Raw genomic sequence first — 22,566 nt, forward strand, 5'->3', positions numbered from 1 at the left:
AAAAGTAGCTGCTACAAACATTTTCTCTGTGCTGACATAGTATCATTACCCCAGTAATTTCCACTCCTAAATATGAGAAACAGTATGGAATCTACATTGAGGCCTTATATATTTTCGAGTAGTTGCATGGGATTGGCTGATTATACTGCAAATCAACTGTGTTTACTGCATGTAGCATTCCTGAACTACAGATTGCTTCAGAAGCAATCACCTGCTAATGAGAACAATGTTAAAAAGGCAAACTCATAGCTAGGGGAATCATTGTGTATGAGAGTTAGTTTGTACATTTAACTCATTGACATGGTATTCATATAGCTTTATCCTTCAACAGAGGAGTATTGTACTCCATCAAGTATGTCACCATTTTGTTTCCAACATGATGCATGTCTTTGAATATACTTAGGGGGAATGGGAATTACATCAATAAGCCTTTATTAGAACTGTACTGATGACATGCCATTGATCTACAGCTGTGTTACACCTATAGAGGATGTAGAATACAGCAAGGGTATAATGTTGTGTGTTAACTAGATACGCAGGTCTCCTGGATACTTCCTTTGTTATCATTTGTGATAGTGCACTTCTGTTTGGTTGGCACTGTTGTTTATACATATGTTATGGGGGAGGTTTCCTCCTATGGGGCACACTACAATGGAGCCCTATGTTGGCTATGTGATCATACATGAGTATCTGTCAGTGCACAAACAGGAGTAGGTCACTATTGCTACTATTCTAGTTGCATCCACAACCTTTTTATGTTTGGCACACTGTTGAATATGATATGTATAATCAAGTGGGGAATACTAATAGCCTTCCTTTATTGCTATCTCTACATACTGTACTCCAATATATGTGATCCTGACATGTGTTCTCATTTATTTGTATTTCGGGGGTTATCATGCATACAAGATGCCGAGCACCTTTCACTGAGGCAGAAAATGATCTCATAATTGAGGCCTTGTGACAACACTTCCAAGTCCTGCTGTACAGAGGGAGGGCAAATACGCAAGAGCGTGCAGCCTTGTGGGATGAACTGGTGCACAACATTAATGCTGTCGGTCACCAGAATTGTACATATGAGCAGGTGTGACACCTTGCCATGGATATGATTCACTTGGAACACAGATGTATGGCAGACGTGGCCAGGGATCGTCAGGTCACTGATGGTGGGCCTGCAGCAGAACAACTTCTGTCAACCACAGAAGAATTCCTGGTGAACCTTGTAACACAGGACAGCTCCCAGGCATCCATCACCCAATATGTCATGGATGTGGGTCCCAAAACTTCCACTCAAGAAGAGTATCCATGTATGCTTAGTTGGATCAGCATTGGAATACAGTAGAATTCAGCGTGTCAGAGTGTACATAGTTTTATGTGGGCATCATGTGTTTTATGTGGGGGGAGGTTAGCTGCAGTTCTTAGCTCATACACAGATTGTGACCCACATACCTATTAACATAACAGCTACTCTAAATGTGAGATATTTGGACATATTACCCTGTTATACTGTAGCATGCAGTGTTGTTTACATTACCTCTCACTCAAATTTTTCAGGACTGTCAGGAATAGGAAGAGACCATGCTCTTGCTGCTGGTAAGCACAAAACTGTTTTGTCAGAGATGTAGATTTAGTTCAGTGTATTCGCCAAAGTGTCATCTCAGGCCTGCTGGCTGGATTGATGTACTGTCTGCCTGATTGCCAGCTGTACAGATATTTTCTGACTGTACACAGTTTAGACTTATACCTATGCCTTGTAGGTTGACCGCAGTGATCGATTTAGGTTCATAGGTGGGTACTAGGCTATCTGCCCGAAGGCATTTATAAGCCTAGCCAGAATGTGTTGGCTTTCGCCGTCCCCTTAGATTAGTTTCCTGTGCCTCTGTCCAGCAGAGCCACTGAAGTGATCCCTGAGGTAAACTTTCTGTTTCCCATCCACTCGTCAAGGTTTCTTTTGAAGAGTGTTAGCGAGGAGCTCTTCCTAATGTAGACTGGGATCTTGTTCCAAAGCATGGGAAGTCTCTGGGACAGGAATATATCCCTCCAACACATCCTATTTATTGTTGTGGTGAGTTTTACATCCCTAGAGCATGTGCCTCGAGGGGATAAGATTTTCTTTAGGTGGAGCATGTCCATCAATTCTAGGTTGGACATGGCCTTGTATGTCAGGCAGAGATCACCTCTGAGTAGACGTTATGCAACCGAGTACAAATGGAGTTTCTTCAGTCGAGCTGCATAGGGCATCTGCTTGAGGCCATTGATCCTCTTGGTGAGGAACTTCTGTGGTCTTTCCACCTGTTGCAGGTGCTTTGTAAGGTGCATCCCAAATGGGGCATTGTACTCTAAGATGGGTCTGATGAGTGATGAGTAGAGGGGCACAATGACCTCTTTTGATCTGGATGCAAACCCTTTTGTGATTAGGTGGTCCATGTAGAAGGATTTTCTAACCACTTTGGCAATGTGATTATCAAAGGTGAGATTACTATCTACTTGGATCCCCAGATCCCTTATTACATCTTCCGTATTTAGGGGACTACCACCTATGTGGTAGTTTGTGGGTACTTTGTTTTTTCCAAAGGGGATGACTATGCACTTTTTGGCATTTAGCTTGAGGCCATGATTTTGACACCAGGTATCTGTCTGAGTGAGACCCTTTTGGAGGATGTCTGTGTCAGCCGGAGAGTCCGTTATAACCCCTAGTTTGCAGTCGTCTGTGAACAGTCCTCCTGTGCTTGCCTGTACCTCTGAGAAGTATATGCCGAACAGGAGGGTTCCAAGGACTGAGCCCTGGGGAACACCACTTGTAACCGGTTTAGAGACAGACCTAGCTCCCGCAACTCTCACCATGTGGGTTCTGTCCATGAGCCAGTTGGCAACCCATCTTGTGGTGTAGGGGTTTATGTTCAGGCTGGTGAGCTTGTCTATAATATCAGAATGGGTAATGGTGTCAAAGGCCTTAACGAGGTCTAGATAGGTTTTGTGTACCACCTTTCCCTCGTCTATAGCCTTGGTAACTGTCTCAAAGAAGTCCACCAGGTTTAGGAGGCATGATCTGCCCTTAAAGCCAAACTGGATAGGATCCAGTGTTTGGAGGTTCCCAATGTCTCTGTTAATGAGTTCCATGATGATGTGCTCCATAGCCTTGCAGACCAAGCTAGTCAGGCATATAGGGCGATAGTTCCCAGGGTCTGTTGTGGCTCCACCTTTGTGGAGTGGAATAACCATTGCTGTGCACCATTCTATGGGTATGTAGCCTGTGGAGAGGCTGAGTTTGAACAGTGTGTTTAGGTGAGGGGTTAGTTCATCTTTGAGCTCGTGTAGGATGCACCCTGGGACACTGTCCGGTCCCAATGATGTTGAGTTTTTGGCTTTGGAGAGGGCTGTTTTAACCTGAGTGTCTGTGATTTCAGGGACTCTACATTCTTCTGGTATGGTTATGAGCCCTTTTGGTGGTGAGAGGGGGGGTGAAGTTTGCGCTGAACCTGCCTGCCAGGATGTTGGTGATATTGGTTGGTTCAGTGTATTTTGTGCCATTCTGCACTAACTCCGAGCAGATCTGAGCATTGCCACTTAGATTCTTGACATAGCTAAAGAATGCCTTGTGGTTATCTTTAGAGTCCTTGGCAATTTTTCTTTCAAAGCTAGCCTTGGATGATTTTATGAGGGATCGTAGTTTCTTGCTGATACTGATCAGGGATGTCTTCCCTTTTTGGGATTTTGCTCTTTTCTGTACTAGTTTCCTCCTTCTATTGTATAGCTTGTTTATGGCAGGAGTCCACCAGACTGGTTTCCTTTTCTTGGAGGAGTGAGTCTTGGTTTTGCTTGGGATGGCATGATCCATGCATTCTTGTAGCTGCCCGTAGAATGCATTAGTAAAGGATTTTGCAGCTTGGACAGTGTTATCCTTCAGCATGGGGAGTTTGAAACTTTCCACCTCGGTCTTAAGTAATGTGAAGTTTGCTTTTGAAAAGTTTTTCATGGTGGCTTTCTTGTCCGGGGGTGGTAGCGGAATATGGATATCCAAAGTGATTTGTTTATGGTCAGATCTAACCAGCGAGGGATTGACCTCTGGTGTGGAACACCTGTCGCCCATGTTGGTGATGACCAGGTCCAATATGTTGCCACCTCTGGTGGGAGTGTTGACCAGTTGAACCAGGGCATTTGAGTTTATAAATTCTAGGAAAAGTTGGGCAAGGGAGTTAATACTTGAGTAGTTCTCCAAGTTAATGTTTGGGTAATTGAAATCACCCAATATTAGGGTGTTTGGTAGGACCTTTATGTTTCCCAGTGTTTCCAGAAATGCGGAATGGGGGTCCTGGGACATGGTGGGTGATCTGTAGCAAGGTACAATTTGAACTGCAGTTTTGCCCATTGTTAGTTGCACGTGGATGATCTCTGAAGCATCGTGCTGTGCCACTAACCTGGAGGTGTGGGTATCCTTGATGAATATGGATATTCCCCCGCCTTTTGTATTTTGGTTTGGGTTCTGTGGCTGAAATGTATGGTATGAGTTGCAGCCTGGTAGTGCTGGAGTGCTTTCTGGAGCCTTAAACCAGGTTTCTGTTATTGCACATGTATCGATTTTCTCCATACTGAGGAGTGTTTTGAGTGCATGCATTTTGAGGTTTAGAATTCTGGCATTGAGTAGCATTACCCTCAGTTTTTTATTACTTGTGCTATTTATGGTGGTGGGTTTGTCTTTTGAGCCTTGCCTAAAAAAGGCACTATGGGGGTGGCAAGAGCCTTGCCAAGTATTCAAAAGCCTAAGGGTGACAGGTGCAAGCCATCTCTAGCGAAGCAGCATGGCTTGTCGAGCATGTCATCCCAGGTGGACAGACACTGGATCCCCTTTGAATGACACCAGAAACTTAGCCAATTGTTGAAATTGAGATTTTTTTTCTTTATACTGTGGTATCATTCTTGGTGAGGGCAGGATGCTACTCAGGGTCAGGGTCATACCAGCCTGGGCTACATGATCAGAGAGCTCTTCCATGTCTCTTTTCATGTAGTCCAGGGAGGTATGGCTCACATCATTCACACCAACATGGACAATGACAGAGTCATAGTTGTACTTGTTCTGGAGTGACCTGAGTACTTGTGTTATGTGGCGGATCCTGGCACCCAACAGGCAGCTAACAGTAACCTTCTCCTTATTCAGCCTAATGAGTGGGATGTCAGTGTGCCTAACTATAGAGTCACCTATTACTAGTATGTTGGGTATGTTATTTTGCCTTAAGGGCTGTAATTGCCCGGCACACTGGTTTTGTGAAGTATGTGTTTCATGGTTTGTGTTGGGGGGGTTTGAGGTTGCTTAGATGTTTGCTTTGGATGTCTCTGTTGGTTTTGCAGATTTTTATTAGAGCCTCCGAGTATGTTTCCATGTGTTTATGTGTGTTTTTTGCCGGTGCTGGTTTAATGGGTCTATGTAAGACTGGTGGTGTGATGACAGTATTGTCAGGACATTACAGATTTCCATAACTGTCAACTGTGCAGAGTTTTGCAGAATGTCAATAGTGTACATCATTTATGTTTTGCTCATGAGATTCTTGTTTAAAGAACTTTTATTTCCAAATAATTTCAGATTTGGGTTAGAAAATAATGTCCTCATGTCCTACTAAATGAGGTTGGAGGTTATACAAGTCTGTAATAGTGGCAGCAGTGTACATAGCTTAACATTGCACCACTGTGGACAGTGCAGTGGTAGCGGTGTCACCTCACAGCAACAGGTTCTCCAGTTTGATTCTCGGCTGGTGTGCCTTCTGTGCGGAGTCTACATGTCCTCACTGGGTTTGTGTGGGTTTCCTCTGGGTGCTTCAGTTTCCTCCCATGTCACAAAGACATGCGTTTGGAATGTTTCTCCCTGGGCCTTCGATGAAATTTGGCTTCATTCCAAGTCAGACTTTCCCGATAAACAAATGATAAATAAACATATATTTATTTATTTATTTATTTATATTTGTTGACTGGGAGTGTCTGACTGGACGTAGGTCCATTTTCAGCAGTGGCCCGGGGAGAAAAGCTCCACAGTTAAAATAAACAGGCAGTAGTTACATTGGATTACATAGCGATTAACAATTTACATAGCAATTACTTACAACATATTTACAGATGAAGAACATAGTACATCAGTAGACAACTAGAATCTTTATCTGTGAAGTACATAACAGACATTAACAAATGTTACAAGAAGAAGTTCCTGCTGTATAATAAGTACTGGCTTATGAGCATCTGAGCTTGTTATAATCAAAGTAGTTAGTGGAGTGGAAAAAAAGGTAGTGGTTGGATGGGGTGGGTGAAGAGTTGCAAGGGCATAGCCAGCATGTTTTTAGGTGCGCTTTTAGTAAAGTTTTGAAGTGGGTGCATGATGGTATGGAGGTAATTGTGGGTGGGAGGGAGTTCCATTATTTGGCTATGGTGCAAGAGAATAGTGCTTCACCAGCAGAGTTATTGGCTTAGTGATGTGCAAGTGATTTTTGTTGCTGGATCTTAGTGGTCCTGTGGTACGATAGGGTTGGAGTAGATTCTGGAGGGATGGGACATTTAGTGGATGGTTTACTAGTTTGTGGGCGAGTGAGAGTTGATACCATTAAAGGAGGTGAGGGAGTTCAAGCCAGCCCAGTTCAGCAAGTGAGAGACAGTGGTGATTATGGTAGGATGACCCTGTGGCGAATTTGGCGATTTTGTTGTAGCAGGTCTCTAGCTTGTTTAGATCGCATTGCCTTAGGTTGTTATATATTGGAGAGGCATAAAGTAGGGTGGAGATAAGGTGGGAATTTGCTATTGAAATATTTGCTGCTTTGGTGAGAAGTTGCTTATTTCTGTATAGCGCTCCTAGTTTTTTGTGGACTTTTTTTATGGTCATGGATATGTGAATGTCAAATTTTAGTTTACTGTCTATTTCCACTCCTAGCAATTTGGTGTGTTCAGTTGGGTATATAGTGGTGTTGTCTTTTGCTGTGATGTTAAAGCGAGAGTTGTTTTGAGTATGTTTGGTGGGTTGGAAGATGAGTAGTTTAGTTTTGTTTGGGTTGAGTATTAATTGGGCATCGGATTACCAAGTTTCAACAGAGGAAAAGGCTTCCTGTGTGACTTTTTGCAGTTTGGGTAGGGACTGGGCTGAGCAGATGATGGTTGAGTCATCTGCGTATTGTATGAGTGTGCCATGTTTGATGGCAGAGGCTAGATTATTGGTGAAAACAGAGAAGAGTAGGGGTCCAAGGATGGATCCTTGGGGAACCCCTATGAAGACAGGTAGTTGGGGAGATATGTCATTCTGCCATATAACCGATTGTTGGCGGTCAGACAGGTAACTCTGAAACCAGTTGATGACTGATTGCGAGAAGGATAGGTTATTGAGGACAGAGATAAGTTGTTTGTGTGGGACCATGTCAAATGCTTTAGATAGGTCTGGGAAAGTAGCAGAGGAGAGATAGCCATTGTTTTTATGCTGAAGGATAGTGTTAGTAAAGGAGAGTAAGGCAGTGGTGGTGCTATGGTTTGGTCGGAAACCATGCTGAGTATTGGAAAGGAGGTTGTTAGTAAGGAGGTAGTCTGAGACCTAAGAGTGTATGCATCTCTCAAGTATTTTGGAGAGTGGAGAGAGAATAGCTATGGGGCAGTAGTTGGTTAGTTTTGTGGAGGGTCCCCCTTTTTGGAGGGGAATTATATGTGATACTTTCCACAGTGTGGGAACATAACTTTCTGACAGAGATCGGTTAATCAAGATGGATACTGAGTAGGCCAGAGCATCAGCTGCGATTTGTAGGTATTCACTTGGGAGGTTGTCTGCTGCTAATCTGGTGGGCTTAAGTTTAGTTAAGAGTTTTTTTATGTTGGAGGTAGGTACAGGAGAAAAAGAGAAGGCAGTGGGGAGATTACTAGTTGAAGGTGTGGGTTGGAGGAGAAGGGGGGTTGCGTTGTTTAGCTAGTGATAGTATGGTTTGTGTTAAATGTGTGTTGAATGAGGTAGCAATATTTTCTGAGGAGTGAGGGATGTTAGAAGGAGGGGTACTGACTTTACCTGGGTGGAGGATGGAGTTTATGGAGGACCAGAATTGTTTGGAGCTGTGTTGGGAGGAGTCTAGGGCAGACTTGTAGTATTGGAATTTGTCCTGTTTTATTAGCTTTTTGACTCTATTGCATAGTTCTAAGAATTTCTGTCTAGTTGAGGGGGGTTTTGGTTTTGCGCCAGTGCTCCCAGGCTTTATCCCTGTTTTTCATTTCTGACTTAGTGGTTTTCTGTAGCCATGGGGAGGGTTGTGCTTTGATTCTGGAAAGTCTTATGGGGGCATGGTAATTAAGGATGCTCAGGAAGGTAGTATTAAAAAATTCAACTGTGTCATCAAGACTGAGGTACTTTAGAGGATGCCAGTTACATTCTTTGAGGGATGAGATGAATGTGAGTGGGTTAAAGTTTAGTTTTTTACGTTTTTTACGGTAGATGACCGGTTTAGCTTGGTATAGGTATTTTTTGAGTAGGAATGTTGGGGAGTGATCACTGAGGCTATCTGATAAGCAGCCTGTTATATATGACTGGGGGCTCTTACTGACTAGTATCCAGTCCAGGGCAGTGTGCTTGCTGGAGTTTTTATTTATCCTGGTTGGTGACTGGACTAGTTGGGTGAAGCCATGAAGGTTTACATGATGGGTTGGATGGTTGCCAGAACAGGATTACCAGTCAATATTGAAATCACCTAAAATTATAGTTTCTTTGGGGAGATGGTGGGTAGACCAGCTGAGGAGGTTTTCTAGTGGAGCAGCATAGTAGTGTAGGTATTAATGTAATGCTTTTTCGTTTTTATCAGAGGTGACCAGGGAGGTTGGTATTTGTCCCCTTCACAACCTGATGTCAGTGTCTCTTCAGACTCTGATGGTGACGGTGGTCAAAGTGAGATACAATTGGGCATTGCAGGGGCTGAATCTGACACAGAGGTTGACATCCCTCATCTGCCCTCATTATCACAGTACACAGCCAGTATGCGTATGCATACCCATCCCCCTGTAGCCACAGACATTAGACAGATGGAGGGTGGAGACATTGAACAGGGAAGTATGGCTACTGTGGCTGCAATGACCTCTGATACTGCCCATAGCCAAACATTTGGTGAGGTTCCACACAGGCAGATTGACAGGGGTTCTCGTTGGAGACCTGCTGTCCCTCCACGACTTGTTGCAGGTGTCTCATCACTTGTCACTCGGCATATGTTTAGGTCCATCATGAAGGCACAGGCATGTTCTGAAAGGAACTCCTGATGAATGCTCAGGGTTATGGATGCAGCACAGTCTGATATCCATGACTGCCTCCACTTTGCTGCTGATACCCTGGAATGGTTGACTGATGTAGTCGAAAGACGTTGGTCTGAGACAGATCACACACTATTTGCCTTGGAATGCACATTATCTATGATGGAACATCTGAATGGAGTTAAGTGTCGGCCTCTTGGACATAGGTTAGCAACTACATCTGCTGAAAGTCAACTTGGCCATGCACAATCACACTCCTGCAGTGGCAGTACATCCAGTGCTCCAGAGGGGAGTGTGCTGTCCACACCAAGACATGGCAGGCCATGGGCTCATGGTCCTGGGTGTTCCTGTGGAGGACACATTCCCAGCAGACAGCAGTCACCCTCAAGTAGTAGCACAGCATCTGACCTTAGGCATGGAGGTGCCAGTGCAACTCCTGTTAGAGCCAATTCACATGTTTGGAGGTGGAGACGATGAACTGTCAGCTCTACCATGCATGGCTCACAGCTGTCCAACATACAAACATGTAGGGTTAGCACTGAGCTTGGCTGTGTTCATGCAGACATTCACACACCACTGTCACATTCAGGGGACTTACACACACACACCACATTTCCATGGTCCATTTTGCCTGCTTCCCTTCCTGACTTACACACACGCTTGCAAGCCTATTGGGTCAGCTTAGGCCTTCTGCACTCCCACACGACACCGTTTGCAAGTGATGATACCTGTGCCACATCCCCATCATCTTTCTCATGGATGCAGGGAAATAGGTTCATAGGTAGGTACTGGGCTATCTGCCCGAGGGCATTTCTAAGCCTAGCCAGAGTGTGTCAGCTTTCGCTGCCCCATTGATTAATTAACTGAGCCTCTGTTAAGAAGAGCCAATGAAGTGATCCCAGGGGTGTATTTTCTGTTACCCATTCACTCGTCAAGGTTTCTGTTGAAGAGTGTTAGTGAGGGGCTCTGCCTAATGTAGTTAGGAATTTTGTTCCAAAGCATGGGGAGTCTCTGTGACAGGAATCTATCCCTCCAGCATGTTCTATTTATTGTTGTGGTGAGGTTTAGCTCACTAGAATGAGTGGCTCGCAGTGGCTTGGATTTCTTTAGGTGGAGCTTGTCCATCAATTCTGAGTTGGACATGGCTTTGTAAGTCAGGAAGAGATCACCTCTGAGTAAGAGATATGCCACTGAGTACAGCTGGAGTTTTTCCAATTGGCTGCATAGGACATATGTTTGAGAGCAGTAATCCCCTTGGTGAGGTACTTTTGTGGTCTTTCCAGCTGTTGGAAGTGTCTTGTGAGGTACATCCCAAACGGGGCATTGTACTCTATGATGGGTCTGATGTGTGACGAGTAGAGGGGCACTATAACCTCTTTATGTCTAGATGCTAACCCTTTAGTAATTAGATAGGCTACATAGATGGATTTCCTAACTACCTTGGCAATATGATTGTCAAAGGAGAGATTACTATCTACCTGGGTCCCCAGATCTCTTATTACCTCTTCTGTATTAAGGGGGCTGCCACCTATGTGGTAATTCATGGGTGTTTTGTTTTTCCCAAACGGGATTACTATGCATTTTTTGGCATTTAGCTTGAGACCATGACTTTGACAACAGGTGTCCATCTCAGTAAGGCCCTTTTGTAGAATGTCCATGTCAGCCAGAGAGTCAATTATGGCTCCCAGTTTGCAGTCATGGGCAAACGTGTTTAGCCATTGTCCTCCTGTGTCGTCCTGTACTTCTGAAAAGTATATGCCGAACAGTAGGGGTCCCAGGACCGAGCCTTGTGGGACACCACTTGTGACTGGTTTAGAGTCGGACCTGGAGCCCGCTATTCTTACCGTGTGAGTTCTGTCTGTAAGCCAGTTGGCAACTCATCTCATAACGTAGGGGTTTATGTTCAGGCTGGTGAGTTTTTCTATAATTCCCGAGTGGGGAATGGTGTCAAAAGTCTTGGCAAGGTCAAGGTAGGCTGTGTGAACTACCTTCCCCTCATCTATGGCCTTGGTGACTGTCTCAAAGAAATCAACCAGGTTTAGTAGGCATGATTTGCACTTAACAAAGCTGAACTGGGTCAGGTCAAGTGTTTGGAAGTTCCCAATGTCTTTGTTAATGAGTTCCATGATAATGCGCTCCATAGCTTTGTAGACCAGGCTAGTCAGGCTTATGGGGCGATAGTTACCAGGGTCAGTTGTGGCCCCTCCTTTGTGGAGCGGAATAACCATTGATGTGTGCCATTCTATGGGCACATAGCCTGTGGAGAGGCTGAGGTTGAACAGTGTGTTTATGTGGGGGGTTAGTTTGTTCTGTAGTTCGTGCAAGATGCAGCCTGGGACACCATCTGGCCCCACTGACACTGTGCTTTTAGCTTTTAAAAGGGCTGTTTTCACCTGTGCATCTGTGATTTCTGGGACACTACACTTTTCCGGTATTGTTGTGGGCCTTTTGGGGGTGAGAGGGGGGGTGAAGTTTGCGCTGAATCTATCTCCCAGAATTTTGGCAATATCAGTGGGTTCAGTATATTTTGTGCTATTTTGCACTAGCTCAGAGCATATCTGTGAGTTGCCACTTAGATTATTGACATAGCTGAAGAAGGCTTTGTGGTTATCTTTTGAATCCTTGACTATTTTTCTTTCGAAGTTAGCCTTGGAGGATTTTATGAGGGACCTCAGTTTCTTACTGATACTGATCAGGGATATCTTTACTTCTTGGGATTTGCTTTTTTTCTGAACTAGTTTCCTCCTTCTATTGTATAGCCTGTTTATGGCAGGGGTCCACCAGACTGGTTTCCTTCTTTTAGGGGAGTGAGTCTTGGTTTTGCTAGGGATGGCATGATCCATGCATCCTTGTAGGAGCTCATATAGTGCATTTGTAAAGGTTCCTGCATCTTGGACACTGTTATCCTTTAGCGTGGGGGGCTGTGAAACCTACCACCTCTGTCTTAAGTAAGGTGAAGTTTGCTATAGAAAAGTTTTTCACTGTGGTTTCCTTGGTTGGAGGTGGTGGTGTGGTGTGGACATCCAGAGTGATTCGTTTATGGTCTGATCTAACCAGTGATGGGTTGACCTCTGATGTGGAACACCTGTCACCCATGTTGGTGATGACCAGGTCCAATATGTTTTCACCTCTGGTAGGGGAGTTTACCAGCTGATCCAGGGCATTTGAGTTGATAAATTCCAGGAAGCGCTGGACCGGGGAGTTTGTACTTGATTCGTTTTCCCAGTTAACGGTAGGGTAATTGAAATCGCCCAATATCGGGGTGTTCGGTAGGACCTTCATGTTTTCCAGTGTCTCCAGAAAGGTGGAGTGGTGGTCATGGGTCATGGAAGGTGATCTGTAGCAGGCCACAATTTGCATTGCAGATTTGCCTGATGTTACTTGCACATGGATGATCTCGGAGGTATCATGCTGCACCACTAACCTGGAGGTGTAGGTATCCTTGATGAATATGGATAAACCCCCTCCTTTTGTGTTTCGGTCCATGTTCTGTGGCTAAAATGTGTGGTATGAGTTGTAGCCCAGTAGTGCTGGGGTGCTCTGTGGAGCCTTGAACCAGGTTTCATTTACTGCACAGATGTCAATGTTCTCCATACTGAGGAGTGCTTCAAGCACGTGCATTTTGAGATTTAAACTGCTGGCGTTGAGTAGCATAACCCTCATTTTTTTATTTGTGCTGTTTACTGAGGGGGGTTTGACTTTTGAGCCTTGCCTAAAAAAGGCACTATGGGGGCAGCAAGAGCCTTGGCCAGTATTCGAAAGCCTTGGGGTGACAGGTGCAAGCTGTCTCTTGCAAAGCAACGAGGCCTGTTGAGCATGTTGTCCCAGGCTGACAGACACTGGATCCCTTTTGAATAACACCAGAAACTTAGCCAATTGTTGAAATTAATCATTTTTTTCTTTATACTGCGGTACCATTCTTGGTGAGGGTAGGATGCTACTCAGGGTCAGGATCATACCCGCCTGGGCTACATGATCAGAGAGCTCTTCCATGTCTCTTTTCATGTAGTCCAGGGAGGTATGTCTCAGGTCATTCACACCAACATGAACAATGACAGAGCCATATTTGTACTTGTTCTGGAGTGACCTGAGTGCTTGTGTTATGTGGCGGATTCTGGCTCCCGACAGACAGCTAACAGTAACCATCTCCTTGTCCAGCCTAGTGAGTGGGATGTCAGTCTGCCTGACTATAGAGTCACCTATTGCTAGTGTGTTAGGTATGTTATTTCACCTTAAGGGCTGTGATTGTGCGGCACACTGATTTTGTGTTTATGTGTTGTCTAGTTTGTGACGGGAGGTGTAGGTTTTTTGGGGTGTCTGCTTTGGAGGTCTGTGATGCTTTTGCAGGTTTTTATTTAGAGCCTCCGAGTATGATTTTGTGTATTTATGTGTATTTTTTGCCAGTGCTGGTTTAGTATGTCTATGTGAGGCTGGAGGTGTGGTGCAAGTGTTAACCTTCTCCTCATGACTGCCTGTTCCAGTCTTGAGTGGAGAGAGCTTAGCCTCCAATTTAGCTATATAATTGCATCTCTGGCATATGTTAATGTTTTTTGGTAGGAGGAGAGGGTTGTCTGTGTACATGAGGCAGTTGTAACATTGCCTCAGGACACCCAGGTTCACCAGCTGGACTGGAGAGTATACCTGAAATTGCCCTATGGTCATGCCTGAATAGTAGGGTGAGCTGCTTAGTCGCTTGGTTGGTGAGGGGTGAATAATGAGCCTTGCCCTGCCTTGCCTGCTGAGCAATCAAGGTATATATCTGATGCACAGGTGACTATCTATATTAACTCATTCACTCCAATGGAGCTCAGGAAGTTTGCACTATAACTTCCAATGGGTGGCGCCTAAGCCTTTTGACAGAATCAAATTATGTCCTCTCATTTCAAACAAATGTTCATATCTCTGGAATCATATTGGGTTATGAAAGAAGTATGAATGACAAACTCTTCAGCACAAACTATTTTTATATTAATAGTATTTTTTAGGTTCTAGGTTTTAAACCAAATTTTATAAGTCACAGGAAACACAGTCAATGGGATTCAATAAACTCTGTGCAGGAATAGCACTACTCCTGCATGGAGTGGCTCATGTCTGCATAGCATAGCAGCACACCTTGCATATTCATGAAGGCACGCTGCTATTTAACCTACATGGACATGGACATGGACCATGGACGAGTGCAGGGGGCATGTCCAACAAGTGCATGGACATTGAACACGCCCCCTGCACTCAGAAAGTGCCATACAACAGTTTCTAATGCGATCTGGCATAATATTACAGAATTTCTTTAATATTATGCCAGTATTTCAGTGTCTGCGGACACTGAAATGAAATAAATGATCATTTCACTGTCTGCAGAAACTGAAATACATATGGCAGCAGGAAAGCAATGCATGGGGTGTGTGACAGTTTCTGTGACACACCCCCCTGCATTGTAAAAGTGCCATATGACATCTCTGCAACCTGCTAAAGCAGGAAATGTGTACAAAATCAGAAATAATGGTGGATAAATCCCTGAAAAGGGACACATCATACATACTGCCCTTACAAACTGAGAAAGTTGATAGAAAACAGGTCATGCATTAGCATGACTTACCGAAGGATAGAAGTTTGAAAGCAAATATATGCCAATATTCCCTGACAGCAGTCCATGTGGACAAAGACACAAATAATGGAGGGGACAAAGCACTAAAAATAGGGACATGTCAGAAATATTGCCCTCACACACTTAGAAAGTTGATAGAAAACAAGATATGTATCATCAGGAATCTCTGAAGGCTAGAACCCTGAAAGCCAAATGTATGCCATTATTTCCTGATTGCAGTCCTCAATGACTTGTCAGAACACCACAATACTCAAATATAACATAATAATATTATATATTTTTTCTAGGCTAAGGAATGTTTAAGCGTAGCTAAGCAGGTATGCCTCTTATAGGAGATAAATATAAATATACAGCTGAAATTCCCAAGCTGAGATAGTGTAGTGGTTAGAGTCTTGGCTTTACATGCAGGTGTTCATGGTTCGAGTACCAAGACAGGCAAGTTATTTTTATATGGGAAAGCAGTGTTAAAATTACTTTTTAAACCTAAATTATGTAGTAACTGTTTTTTGTCAACCAGGGTAGTGTAGCTTGTGTACAGTGTAAGTGTGAGTGCATATAACATGTGAAACCACTCATACACACAAGTGTCCCATACAGTATAGCCACACCCCTTGCCCATGTAAGGAAAGCATATAGAGGGATTGTCATGTAAAGTACATCATATACACCTAATAAATGAAGTTTGTCTTCTGATATATTTAAAATAGAGCAATGGCTAGCAATGTCAGCTATGCTTAACAGGTGTAGCCATTGCTAAGACGTGAATGCTAAGCCGCAGCTAAGTGGATTTGCACACTGTTAAACACCGCTCAACAACTTCCCCTTTAAGCAGTGTTAAAACTGGCTTAGAGGATTTGTGCACTGCTTAGCAGAGCTTAACCTTTTTAAAATAGTCCAATGACAGCAAAGGGTGGGAATATTGCACTATTTAAATGGCGCAGGTGGGAATACAGCCATAATCTGTTATAGTCCATCTGTGCAGATACAGTGGCTGGCGTAGGAGAGGGAGTGCACTTTTGGGTGCAACGCTGGAGCATTCAGGAATCCAGGGTCATGGCTGGACTCCTAGTTAAAAACCATGAGGCCATGAGGAGGGACTGCTGCAGGGCTAGTACCAGGCCTCCCAATACAAAGTGGAGGCCTGGGAACGTCTCGCACGTGACCTCACCAATGCTACTGGCATCCCCTGGACTGGTGAGCAGGTACAGCACCACTATGCCGACTTAAAGTGTTGGATGGGGGCGCTCTTGGACCAGTGGATCCAAGATGGACTGGACCAGAATACTCCAGTAGTGTGTAATTATCACCATCAAGTAGTTTGTAGCAAATACTAGCCTGAGAATGTGATAGACAGATATGGATAATGTGTGTTTTTCTCCCCAACAGCTGCAGCAGAGAGGGCTGTAAACATGGAAGCCCACAGTGACAGACTGCTGAGGCTGCACCAACAGGCTGGTGAATACAAATTTATTTTGCAGTATTGTGTTAAAATAGCTATGAAGGAGTACATTGCTTAGAGCTAGTAGGTATACTGTTACTGTGTGAACTGAATAAATAAAAAAAGTATGACTGACGAATATTGAAGTACAATAAAGACCCTTAAAAAACTGTTTGTATTTATTCTGGTATGTTGTTGTAGACATATATAGAATGTATACAGGTTCTTCACATCAAATATGGCTATGATAGCATACATTAACTGAGGTGCATCTGCGAACAAGCTGTTAGGAGAAATCATAGATGGTGTAGCTGTAAAATGAGATATAAATTAAATGTGAAATATATACTGCACTAAGCTCTGAACCCTGAATAGCAATATGGAAAGTATCTGTGCGTGTACCATGCAGCATTGCCTTGTGTTAACCTTTGCTTTCCAGGTTGTAGTAATACAAAGGAGTAATGCACAGTACAATAACTATCTGTCATGCATGCATCACAGAATTGCAAGTTCAGACTGTCTAACCAAGAGACTTAGGCAGAAACCAGTGAAACAAGAAACAGCAGTTCTCCAGTAGCTCAGTGTAATGAGCAATAGCTTACCTGTTAATTTTGCACAGTCAGACATGGTTCAAATCCAGGGAGTGGTACTAAGATGTGTGCATATCTACACACAAGGACTCAGGAATAAATGTAAACACAGTCAGGTAGTGTTAACAGATATTTTCCCCACAGGTTTTACACATAAGTAAGTGTTGCCAGTAGTTGTATGAATGGTATACTAATAAACTGTGTACAACTGTTCAATTGTTCTATCACATGCCTGCAAATGAAAGCAGGATAGGTACATACAATATGCACTCTTCCCGAATCATACCGCTCAATTGTGCAGATATTCACTGAATGTCCAGATATTTGGTCCATTTTACATAAAGTAGTGGTGTCATGGCAAATCAGCGGCAAACCATTATAGACTGAAGTTAAAAAATAATGATAGACATACAAGTGTCAGATGTCATATCCATCATAAAAGCCATGCAATTGCAAAACCTTTTATTTTATCAACTTTCTATGTTTGTAAGAGCAATATCTAAAGATTCTCCATATTTGCATGTGTTCTGTTTACTATGCAACTGTTTCAAATCTGTTTTATGGGGTTAATTGGAACACCCACACATGCTGTTATAACTAATCTTGAAATGTGTTGTTCATGACTAACCAACATATTTTGTAAAACCTCAACACCATAGTGCATTTGGGAATGCAGATCCCAGCGGATCTGCCTGTCCCATCTCATCTGGCTGTAGCACTGGGCCCCAGCACATCTGAGACCCAACCCCAATCTCCTTCATCTGGTGGTCCTGCAACACCTCCAGATGGAACCGCCACAGGGGACAGGGTTCATCCCCCCGGGAGCAGGCACGGACAGGAGGCTGTCACCCGCAGTCAGGTCTGGGGTTTGGTGTGCAGCACCCTTCAATCCTTTGGAGAGCAGCTGCTCCAGATTGAGGGGTGCCTGGCACACCTTGAGGGGCAGGCTACACCTCCTGTCCTGCCCCCAGCACAGTCATCTTTGGGGCTGTGAAGGTGCAGTGGTGACTGCCCATGGGTGGGGATCTCAGTCCCACTGTAACCATATCGGGGCCCATGAGCTTCAGATTCCCAACCACCCTCCCTTTCAAATGAGTTTACCCCCCTCATGTGTCATATACCACCCCTGTCTGTTGTCTTGTTTGTCTCCCTACCCAACCTACCTCCCCAGATGCACCTACAATCCTTCCCCAACATCTCACCTTAAAAAAAAAGAAAAGGGCATCTGTCCCCCCAAAAATATCGCACAATACATAGCTGCCCATTTCACACGTGTCCACTGCTAATGAGGAGCTTTGTTTGATATAGATAGGTAGTTTGTTCCAGAGTATGGGAAGTCTCTGGGACCAGAATCTATCCCTCCAGCATGTTCTGTTTATTGTGGTGACAAGGTTTAGGTCCCTAGAGCATGTAACTTGGAGGGATTGAGATTTTTTTTAAGTGGAGCATGTCCAACAGGTCCGGGTTTGACATAGCTTTGCATGTTAGGCAGAGATCGTCTCTGAGTAGACGATATGCAATGGAGTAAAGCTAGAGTTTTTTTGAGATGGTCTGCGTAGGGCATCTGTTTGAGGCTGGTAATCCTCTTTGTGAGGTATTTCTACAGCCTTTCCAGTTGTTGTAGATGTCTTGTGAGGTACATACCAAAAGGGGCATTGTACTCTATAATGCATCTAATGAGTGAAGAGTAGAGGGGAACAATGACCTCTTTTTTCCTGGATGAGAAACCTTTTGTGATGAGGTGTGCCACGTAGAAGGATTTCCTGACTACTGTGGTGATGTGATTATCAAAGGAGAGACTACTGTCCACCTGTGTCACAAGGTCTCTTTTCATACTTTCGGTGTTAAGTAGACTACCGCTTATGTAGTAATTCATGGGTGCAGAGCTTTTACTAAAGGGGATGACAGTGCACTTTTTGGCATTGAGCTTGTGGCCATGGCTTTGACACCAGGCATCTGTCTCAGTGAGGCCCTTTTGTAGGATGTCCACATCGTTAGGAGTTTCATTTATGGCTCCTAATTTGCAGTCATCTGCAAACTTTGTTAACCAAAGACCTTCTGTGTTAGCCTGCACTTCAGAGAAGTAGATATCAAACAGGAGAAGACCCAGGACTGAACCCCATGGTGCTCCACATTTCACTGGTCTGAAGTCAGATTTGGAATCTGCTACTTTCACAGTGTGGGTTCTGTCAGTAAGCCAGTTGGTAACCCATCTTGTGACATAGGGATTTATACCTAGTTTAGTGAGTTTATCTATAATTCCAGAGTGGGGGATGGTGTCAGAATTCTTGGCAAGATCTAGATAGGCTGTGTGAACCACCTTACCCTCGTCAACAGCTTTGGTGACTGCTTCAAAGAAGTCTATCAGGTTTAGGAGACATGATATGCCTGTTACAAACCCGAACTGGGTGGAGTCCAGAGTTTGGGGATTACCAATGTCTTTGTTTATAAGTTCCATGATGATACGTTCCATGGCCCTGCAGACCAGGCTCGTCAGGCTAATAGGGCAGTATTTCCCCAGGTCCGTGGTGGCTCCCCCTTTGTAGAGTGGGATAACCGTCGCTGTGTGCCATTCAGTGGGCACAAAGCCTGAGGTGAGGCCATGATTGAACATGGTACTTAGGTGGGGTGCCAGTTCATTCTGTAGTTCGTGTAGAATGCAGCCTGGGATGTTGTCAGGTCCCATGGATACTGTGTTTCTGGCTTCAGAGAGTGTGGTTTTTACCTGTGCAGACATGATTACAGGAACTTTGCATTCTTCCAGTATAGAGATGGGCCTTTTAGGGGGTGAGAGGGGGGTAAAGTTAGCACTGAACCTGTCTGCCAGGATGTTGGCAATATAAGTTGGTTCTGTATATTTAGTGCCATTGTGCTGTAACTCAGAGCAGATCTGAGTGTTGCCATTGAGATTATTGACATAGCTATAGAATGCTTTGTGGTTGTCTTTAGAATCAGTGGCAATTTTGTTTTCATAACTAGCTTTGGAGGATTTTATGAGGGATCTCAGCTTCTTTCTGAGTCTGACCAGGGAGTTCCTCCAATCATGGGATTTTACTCTTTTTTGCAACAGTTTCTTTCTACTGTTGTAGAGTTTGTTTATGGCAGGGGACCATCAGATTGGCGTCCTTTTTATGGAGGATAGCATCTTGGTTCTGTTAGGGATAGCATGATCCATGCACTTGTGTAAGTGCTTATAAAGTGCATTTGTGTAGGATTCAACAGTCGTACCTCTACTGTCCATCTGCATGGGTGTCGTGAAGTTTGCCACTTCTGTCTTAAGAAGCGTGAAGTTGGCTTTGGAGAAATTTTTTATGGTGGTTTCCCTAATGGGGTGGGGTGGGGGCGGGATGTGGATGTCTAGGGTGATTAGCTTGTGGTCGGATCTGATCAACGAGGAATTGACCTCTGGTGTGGAACACCAGTCGCCCATGTTGGTAATGACCAGGTCTAGGATATTGCTGCCCCTGGTGGGGATGTGGATAGGCTGATCCAAGGCATTGGAATTTATGAATTCCAGAAAACATTGAGCAAAACAGTTTGTACATGGGTAGTTTTCCCATTTAATGGTGGGATAGTTGAACTCGCCCATTATTAGGGCGTTGGGTTGTACCCTAATATTTTCCAGTGTATCAAGAACTGAGGAGTAGGAATCCTGGGGCATGGTGGGGGATCTATAGCAAGCTAGCAAGCTACAATTTGGATTGCGGTCTTGCCCAGAGTTAGTTGCACTTAGATAATCTCGAATGGATTATGCTGAGCCACTAGCCTGGAGTTGTGGATATCCTTAATGAATATGGACACGCCTCCGCCTTTAGTGTTTCGGTCGAGGTTAGGTGGCCGAATGTTGTGATATGAATTATGGCCTGGTAATGCAGGGGTGCTCTCTGGAGTCTTGAACCAGGTTTCTGTCACCGCACAGATGTCGATGTTCTCCATTTTAAGGAGTGCCTTGAGTGAGTGCATTTTGAGGTTTAGACTTCTAGCATTGAGTAGCATTACCCTCAGATTTTGCTTGCTTGTACCTGTTACGATGGTGAATTTGTCATTTGAACCTTGCCTAAAAAAGACACTATAGGGATGGCAAGAGCCTTAGCCAGTATCCAGAATCCCAAGGGCAACATGTGCAGGCCATCTCTGGCAGTGATTTACCAGGGAAATATAAATAATGAATCTGTGGAACAGACCAGAAATATGAGCAAAAAACCTGAACATTCTGAAACAATCCAGCCAGTCAAGAGGTATGCTCAGAACCCCTTAGTACAACAAATCTAGACCAAACCTGACAAAGTGGGGGGAGAAAGCCATGAAAATAGGGACATATCTAAAATACTGTAGTAGATAAGCTGACACAGTTGCCGCAGTAACACCCTCCTAACATATATTGACTGAAATAGCATAAGTCCAACACTCAATTACTTGTCACTAGTTAGTGACTTTTAAATCCTCACATCATCCCACTGATGTGTCAGAAATACACAACACTTATAGGGGCCAGGCAACAGTACATCCTACAAATATATGGACATAACATCACGTTATGGAAACTACACTCAGCTGCTAAGCATGTCACCAAGCACCGTCCAAACTACACTCAGACTGACACAACACTAACCCACATCTGCTATGGGGAATTACACATGTATTTGCAAATATATCAGGCACTACAGGGATGTGACAGCACTGAAAAACAGACACCAGTGTGAAAGTGCATATCCACAACCAATTTCACCGCAGTCACAGTGACATATCAGTAAGCCAAATGAACAGTAGAGTATAAGGACTGTGTGAACCAAAACATCTCATCATGTTTGCCACTCACACACTACCCTTACATATACTGGCCCAATTCACAGTGTAGTATAATGCCCGACCATGGTATGGAACATGTCTCAGTTTGCCCCTACAAACATATACAGCTGATAAACCACCAGAAACTGGAGCAGCATGCAGTCAGACAGAAAAGGAGCCATAATACATACATCTACCCCCTCCCTACACAGGCCAAATAACATTTACACACTACACTGCTACACAGTCCTGACAGTCTGTCAACAATTGCCAGAAATACACAGACCTCTCAACTGTTCAAAGTCCCAAAGAATGTCCAGGCTTTGTCCTCATATATAAGGCCTCTTACACATAACATGCCTGGCATTCTGATACATCACCAGGATGGTATCAGGAATGCAGGCACTAAATAATGATATACCCTACCTATCAACCTCTTACTGCATGACATCTGGACAAAGCCTGACATATTTGGGGGACAGAGGCCCCAAAAACAGGGGCATATGTGAAATATTGCTGTTATCAACTGAGACAGTTGCCGGTGTAACAGGGTTTGTTATAACATAGCTTTTCTGAAGGATATGAAGTTCGAAACACAAATGGATGATATCATTTACTGACTGCAATCCCCACAGTATGCTACTGATTTTCCAAAGACACAAAATGTCTGAGGAACACACCAAATATGAGAGCCCAAAATCTGGCCATTCTGTGGATAGCCCTACAGTTGAGAGTTATGTCAACCACATAACACTGTCAGACTTAAAATCACACAGAAAAGCCATGTCCACACAAACCCTGTTAAACTAACATTAATTCAACTGTATAACAGCAATACTTACATTCTGTCCCTATGTCTGGAACATTCTCCCCCAGTTTGTTGGGCTGTATCCAGTTTTCATTGT

Source organism: Protopterus annectens, chromosome 4.part0 (genome assembly GCF_019279795.1).
Source record: "Protopterus annectens isolate FY-2018-M chromosome 4.part0, PAN1.0, whole genome shotgun sequence".
NCBI lineage: Eukaryota > Metazoa > Chordata > Ceratodontiformes > Protopteridae > Protopterus > Protopterus annectens.